The sequence below is a fragment of the Penaeus japonicus genome, unplaced genomic scaffold, assembly GCF_977035675.1.
Source record: "Penaeus japonicus unplaced genomic scaffold, GWHDUDI00000001_assembly GWHDUDI00000033, whole genome shotgun sequence".
Taxonomy (NCBI): domain Eukaryota; kingdom Metazoa; phylum Arthropoda; class Malacostraca; order Decapoda; family Penaeidae; genus Penaeus; species Penaeus japonicus.
In genome coordinates this window covers 6,548,965-6,555,561 of record NW_028234435.1, presented here as the reverse complement: position 1 = coordinate 6,555,561, position 6,597 = coordinate 6,548,965, and positions in this window count along the sequence as shown.

The following is a 6,597-nucleotide window of genomic DNA, read 5'->3' as shown; positions in this document are numbered from 1 at the left end:
GGAGAGGGAGAGGGAGAGAGAGGGTGGGTGGGAGAAAGGGAGAGGGAGAGGGAGGGAGGGAGGGAGGGAGGGAGGGAGAGAGAGAGGGAGGGAGGGATAGGGACAGAGAGAGAGAGAGAGAGAGAGAGAGAGAGAGAGAGAGAGAGAGAGAGAGAGAGAGAGAGAGAGAGAGAGAGAGAGAGAGAGAGAGAGAGAGAGAGAGAGAGAGAGAGAGAGGGGGGGGGGGGAGGAAGGGAGGGAGAGAAAGAGAGAGAGACAAAGAAACAGAGACGGAAGCTCTTTCCCGGCTGTTCCTCTCAACTTTAAGCCTGCAACTTTGTAACGTGTGTATGGCATTTCCCATTTTAAAGTGCGGTACTCTCGGCGGTGGCGAAAATACACCCGATTGCAATTCAACAGGAGTCCGATCACACAAGACCTTGCTCGTCAATCTTCCCCATTTATTTGGCATCCATATTTCCCCGTTAAATAAACAAATAACGAGCTTGCAATTAATACCTAATCAATACACTAACTACCAATCTATATTTAATAACGTACACCCATATCAGCATCCAATTGATATTCCAACATTAAATGCGTATAATATTGCCCTATCTAGTTGTCCAACATCCAATACCAGGGCCATCAAATGCACAAATCATAGTTCCAGCCAAAAATAATAGTAAAAAAATTGAAATAGCATCGCTCTCGGAGGATGGGAAGGGCGGGGGGAAGAGGAGAGGATGGAGAGGGGAGGGGGGAGTCTGGGGTAAGGGGACGGAGGGAGAAGTAGGGGGCGAGGGGGGTAGGAAGGAGAGGGGAGAGGTTAGAAGAGAGAGAGGGAGGAAGAGGGGGGAGGAGAGAGCGAGAGAGCGAGGCAGCCAGAGAATCACATCAGCCCCCATATTTACCCAAGTTTCTCTAAAATATCGTTTTTATGCCAAAAGTTTTAATGCGGATCAAATATCTTTCTCTAATTAGCTGACATCTCATCTACTAGCATTCAGTCGATTTCTATCTCATCATTAATTTCCAATCATCCGTTTTTTTTTATTTTCACTAAGACTGCATTATCTCTTTTCATCCCATTAACTAATATCCAATTAACATTTCCCCTGACATGTTCCATTACTATAATGCAATCGCCCAACATCAGTCTTTACAATTTTGTACTCTACTTCCTCTAAATCATAAAGCTAACACCTGTATACATTTCAATACAATGCCACTGGGAATGGTAGTCATCATTGATAAAACATTCCATAACTACGCGGAAATTAATTTTATATACATCAGTGTAGTAGTGATGAAATCGTTTCAAATACAGAGATAAAATGCTATAAGACTTCGTTTGGTCAGTTCTCTCAAGAAAGTAGGAAGGAAGGAAAGAAGGTGGGTGGGTGGGTAGGTAGGTAGGTAGGTAGGTAGGTGGGTGGGTGGGTAGGTAGGTAGGTAGGTAGGTAGGTGGGTAGGTAGGTAGGTAGGTAGGTGGGTAGGTAGGTGGGTGGGTGGGTAGGTAGGTAGGTAGGTAGGTGGGTAGGTAGGTGGGTGGGTGGGTGGGTGGGTGGGTAGGTAGGTAGGTAGGTGGGTGGGTAGGTAGGTGGGTAGGTGGGTAGGTGGGTAGGTGGGTAGGTGGGTAGGTGGGTGGGTGGGTGGGTAGGTGGGTGGGTGGGTGGGTAGGTGGGTGGGTGGGAAAGGTGGGTAGTGTGTGAGTTTGAGTGTGAGTGTGAGTGTGAGTGTGAGTGTGAGTGTGAGTGTGAGTGTGAGTGTGAGTGTGCGTGTGTGTGCGTTTTGCAACATGGTAGCAATGATGGTCCTGCTGCTGGAACTAATATGACAATGATGACGATGAGGAAGTGAAGGAGGGAAAGGAAAAAGAATATCATGAGAACCAGACGAGCCCACCAACTTAATCACGTAAAGGGGGTCCCTATCCCCTCTCCCCCCTCCAAACCCCTCCTAGGACCCCGCCAACTTCCTATCCTCCATCTTCAATTCTATATCCTAACATCCTAAGACTCAATCACCCATCTGGCAACCCCCTCTGCCCCCCCCCCCTTAAGCCCTCTCCTCCCCTACGATATTCCCAGACGCCACAACTCATCGAAAGTGATATCCAAAACCCAATCACAATTCTGATTTCCTCCTGCTCCTCTTCTTCTTCCTCCATTACCTTCTTGTTATTTTTCCTCCACCATATCTTCTTCTTTTTCCTCTTCCTCTTCCTCTTCCTCTTCCACCTCTACCTCTACCTCCAGCTCCACTTCCTCCTCCACCTCCACCGTCTATACCTCTACCTACATCACCACCACATCTTCCCTTTCCCCATCATCATCCCCCTTCTCCCTCCTCCCCCCACGAAACCAATCAAGACACCCGCAGTGCCTCTTATCGGCCCTCTTATCTGATCCTGTCTTCCATCTTCACTTTCTCGTCCTCCGCTTTCTTTTTCTTTATCGTCATACTCATCGTTATCATCAGCAATAGCTTCCTCCTCTTCATCGCGTCTTTTCTCTCTCGCGCTCCAATCTAATCGTTTTCAATTCACTCGTTTCTTTTTTTCCCTCCCCTTTTCTCTGTCCAATTCTCTTCCCAACACCCCTCCCATTTTTTTTCTCTCTCCTTCTTTACTATCCTCTATCCTCTATCCTCTCTCTCTCTCTCTCTCTCTCTCTCTCTCTCTCTCTCTCTCTCTCTCTCTCTCTCTCTCTCTCTCTCTCTCTCTCTCTCTCTCTCTCCCCTTTTTTTTCTCTTCCTCTCATTCTTCTTCTCTCTCAATACATCATAAATCTACAGATCCTTTCCTCATTTCTTATCTCTCATCAAGACCACTTGGCCTCCCTAATTCCCCTTCCTGTTTACCTCTAATCATGAAAACGAGAGGCTAAGGAGAGGGAATGGGAGGGAGGGAAAGGGAGGGAGAGGGGGAGGGAGAGGAGGGAGGGTGGGAAGGAGCAGAGGGAGGGAGGAGGAGGAGGAGGAGGAGGAGGAGGAGGAGGAGGAGGGAGAGAGAGAGGAGAGAGGAGAGAGGAGAGGAGGGAGGGGAGAGAGAGAGAGGAGGGAGAAGAGGGAGAGAGAGAGAGGGAGAGGGGAAGGAGAGAGGAGAGAGAGAGAGGGAGGAGAGAGGAAGAGAGAGAAGGGAGAGAGAGGAGAGAGGAGAGGAGGAGAGAGAGAGAGAGAGAGGAGGGAGAGAGAGAGAGAGAGAGAGGAGAGAAGAGAGAGAGAGAGAGAGAGAGAGAGAGAGAGAGAATGAGAGAGAGAGAGAGAGAGAGAGAAGAGAGAGAGAGAGAGAGAGAGAGAGAGAGAGAGAGAGAGAGGGAGAGAGAAAGAGAGAGAGAGGGATAAAGAGAGGGAGAGGGATAAAGAGAGGGAGAGGGATAAAGAGAGGGAGAGGGATAAAGAGAGGGAGAGGGATAAAGAGAGGGAGAGGGATAAAGAGGGATAAAGAGAGATAAAGAGAGAGAAAGAGAAAGAGAAAGAAAGAGAATGAGAGAGAAAGAGAAAGAGTGTGTGTCCCGAGCTCAGGTTACGGGGCCCTCGAGTGTGATAGTCCCGCCACAGACTTGGCTACCCGGCGATGATCGTAAACACTGTGGCATGATAAAATAAACGATCGAGAAGAGGAGGGGTGACGGGGCTGGGGAGAAAAAAGATGATGGGGGAGGAGATGGGGGAGGGGGGAGGAGATGGGGGAGGGGAGGGAGGAAGGAGTCAGAGGGGATAGGTGAAGGGAGGAGGAGGGTAGGGTGGATGGGATGGAGAGAGTAGGGGGAGCAAAGGGTGGGGAAAGAAGGTGAAGATGAGGAGGGGGAGGAGGAGGAGATGTAAGTATAAGAATAGGAATCGGAGTATAAAGGAGGAGGAGGGCGGAGAAAATAAACAATACGAAAATTCAAAATTCAAAAGTAAAAAACAAAAAAAAAACAGTGAAGGTGTAGGAGGAAACGTGGAGAACACAGACGGTGAAAAGAAGTAACAAGAGAGGGTAGAATAGACAAAGGAAGAGGAGAGGAGAGGGAGAGTAGGTGGAAAAAATTATAGGGGAAAGCAGGCGGGAACAGCAGACGATGTCCCGGCAAAGCGCCCACTGACCGCCCTAAATGAAAAAATAAATTCAAAAATCCCTCTTATGACCACGTGCATGAAATTATGATCCCCATCCGTCATCTCTTCCTCATTTTCCGAGATACATCAATGTCACAAGTCACCTCGGCTTCCCCAGTCTCCCCACATTTCTACCTATAGGTTTAACCTACTTCACGCCTTCAAGGATGAAGAAGCGAATGACAGAATGACAAAATGACTGAATGAATGAGTAGGCGAGTAAGAAACTCAGCAAGTGTCCCGACAACATCTCTCTCAGTCCGTGAAAAAAAATCACCTGGCGCCAGTTCACATTGCTTCATGCTTCGCTTATTTCTTGTGTTGTCATCTCCATCTCGTTCCCACGCTCCTCCTCTCTATGAGTTGTTGGTGTATGTCCCTGTGTCGTGTTCTAAACCCCAGCGATCCTATATTTTATCGGGGAAACTAATGGGCAATATCAATATTCCACTCCTTCTACAACAGGGAATAATCCTTTTCAATAGAATTCTATATTTCTCACACACCCAGGTTTACATTCTGCTCACGTCACAATCTACGCCTCACCTTCTCTATCCGGCGACCCTTTTACTCCCAAGGGTTTCGGGCGAAGGGGAGGGGCGGGGGCGTCGCGGGAAGGGGGGAGGGGTTTCGGAGGGACTAATAAAATTCCGGCCGAAATTAATGAGCGTTGTTACATGGGAGTTTCGGGAAAGGTGAGTGAAGGGGGGGGGGAAGGGGGGGAAGGAGAAGGAGTAGGAGTGGGAGAAGGGTGAGGGGGAAGCGAGGAAGGAAACTTTGGTGAGAGGACGTGCTAGTAGTTCCCTCCCTTGCACCGAGTGACTGAGTCCCATTCCTTCGTAACGAGACATATCGGGGGACCTGCCTCTTGCATTTTTCCCCTAAATCCTATTCTTTCCTTTTCCTTCGTATCCACAGTGTACTCGGTGGGGGAGGGGGGGACAACATTCTTTTCTACTTCCTCCGCCCCTGTACTTGAGACTTTACCCTCCCTTTTCGCTTTTGACCTTCTCGCCACTCGCCTCTCCCTCTATCCTCCTATTCTCCCTCGCCACTCGCCTCTCCTTCCATTCCCCTCGCAACTCACCTCTCCCTTCATCCTCCCATTCCCCTTCGCCAGTCTCATTCCTCTTCATCTCTCACCGCTTCCCTGATCCCTCGCCGGGCGTAGGCAGAGATATAGGAGTATAATTGCGACTAGGGAGTAGGAGGGGTAGGGGGAGCAGGGGGGAGGAGAGTAGGGAGGAAAGGGGAGTAGGGGGGGAAGGGGGATTAAGAGGGGTTTGGGGAGTAAGGGGAGATGGGGGAGACTACGGCGTCCGTGCGTCCTCGGGGAGATTGCCGGGGAACCTCCGCTTACTGGGGCAGGGGCAGAGAGAGGATGAAAGAGGTATAGAGGAAACCCAAAAGAAAGAGGGAAGTGTAGAAACTTGAAATATGGGAAGAGGGGGAAAATATAAAAACATTAAAAACTAAAAATGTCAAGGAAGAACAAAGTGAAAAGGTGAGAAACTAAATAAAGAGAAAAAAAGGGGAAGAAGAAAAAAAAACGGTAGAATGGGGATGAGAAGATAGGAAAGGGGAAGATACAAAAAAGGGAATCAAAGCAGGGGGAGAACGCACTGTTTGTGAAGACGTACAAGCGATAGCAAGATAATCAGCCAAAGCAAAGGGGAAGTGAAAGAAAACTGATCGCAGATAAAACTAGATAAGACGAGGGGAAGAGAGAAAGAAAAGTATATGGAAAGCGAAAGAAGGGGAAGAGGAACGCAGAGAAGAGTAAGACGAGACTGCAGAGCGACCAGAGAGACGGGAAAAGCAGAACAAGACAAGGAGGCAGGTAAACAGGGCATGAGCCTGTTAAGTCGAAAAGCAGACTTCCTCAGAGTTAAGAGGACGACGGGACGTAGGACAGCCTAGGCCCCAAGGGAAGGCCTTGCTTAATTGTTCACAACAAAATGACTCGCGGATTCACGCCGCGACGCGTCCTGGCAAGCTTTGCAATTGCCACACGGGAAAGAATCACGCGGATGGAAAACACACCTGAAGGCAAACGCAAGCACAAACATGCAAATACAGCACGCACACACAACAAACGCACACATACTGATAAATAAGCACGGATAAACCCAGACACGCGCACAATCGCACATACAAACACCTTATTTCTTTCGCTCGTAAGAAGACACATTTGGAAAATCGCACAGGAAGACGAGGAAACTAAGAGCGCCGACTAGGCTCGCATTCTTCCTGCTTCGACGGCAAAAATTAAAGCTCGTCCCAGGGAGATCCAGATCTCAAATATCACCGAATGCGTTTCTTTAGTGACATACCACGCGCATGAAATTGAGTCCTGAGCGCTCTCCTCTTCTTACTATCGCCAGCCTTTAGCAACAAGACAACACAACGATTTTTTCTTCTTCTTTTTTTAGATGAGAAACAATATCCACGGAAAACGAACGAATCCTGAACATCCCCCCCACCTTTCTTAACACCTTCAGTCTCTAACGC